This window comes from Orycteropus afer, unplaced genomic scaffold (assembly GCF_000298275.1).
Source record: "Orycteropus afer afer isolate SDZICR_OR568_19922 unplaced genomic scaffold, OryAfe1.0 scaffold01217, whole genome shotgun sequence".
NCBI classification, from domain to species: Eukaryota; Metazoa; Chordata; class Mammalia; order Tubulidentata; family Orycteropodidae; genus Orycteropus; species Orycteropus afer.
This window is the reverse complement of record NW_006922804.1, coordinates 4,904-6,030: the sequence shown is the minus strand read 5'-3', so window position 1 is coordinate 6,030 and position 1,127 is coordinate 4,904.

The window sequence follows — 1,127 nt, the reverse complement described above, 5'->3', positions numbered from 1 at the left end:
TGTAAGTTCTTGAATTTTCCATAGTTAAATCCCATGCAAAATTCCTCTTGCTAGAGTGCTTTAGTTAATTCTCACTGATTGCTCCCCAATCTAGATGACTGTATTTCTGAAATAAAATCCTTTGCTCTATTTTCTAGATACTTCAGTTTCTTCTTTTCGTTTCTTAGGGTCAGACTAGGGATTTGAAGGTGCATTGGCTGCAGTATGAGGGTTACCCTCATAACACGAGGCCCACGCTTGTACCAGCAGAGTACAAACTTTTTGAGAGTTGCTGCCAAGTAAATAACATTTTGAATTTCAAGCTCCATTCCTTTGTATGCAGTGCTTGGAGATTTACTGAAGGATCTAGAGTGTTATTTCCTTGTCTGTTTTATTTTGTCTTTCCATTCTGGTCTTACAAGAGTTAACCTTTGCTAGTGGCAGTAGTAGAGGTTCTGGGTTGGCCCAAAAAATGTCCTACAAGTTTTTGAGTCTGGAATCTCAGGTTCTGTTTGTTGTTGTTATTGTTGTTGTTAGGTGCTATCGAGCCACGTCCAACTCATAGTGACCCTATGCACAGCAGAAAGAAACATTGCCTGGACTTGCACCAGCTCCGTGATCCCTTCTATACTTCATCCCATCGCTGCAGCCACTGTGTCAATACATCTCATTGAGGGCCTTCTCTTCCTTTGTCAACCCTTCATCTTACCAAGCCTGACATCCTTCTCCAGGGTCCCTCCTGACAACATGACCAAAGTAGGTGAGACAAACTCTGACCATTCCCACTACCAAGGAGCATTCGGCTGCATTTCCTCCAGGACAGATTTTTTAGTTCTTTTAGCAGTCTATGGTACTTTTGCTATTCTTTGCCTGCACCACATCTCAGAAGCATCAATTCTTCTTTGGTCTTCTTTATTCATTGTCCAGCTCTCACATGCATATTAGGCAATTGAAAATATCATGGTTTGTGTCAGACGCTCCATAGTCTTCAAGGAGATATCTTTGCTCCTCAGCACTTGAAAGAGGTCTTTTGCAGCCAACTTGCCTAATCCTGTATGTAGTCTGATGTCCTGACTGATGTTTCCATTTGCAGGTTCCTTAAACTGGAAGAAATCAAGGGTGTGGATCACCTGATTAAAGCTGTTAGA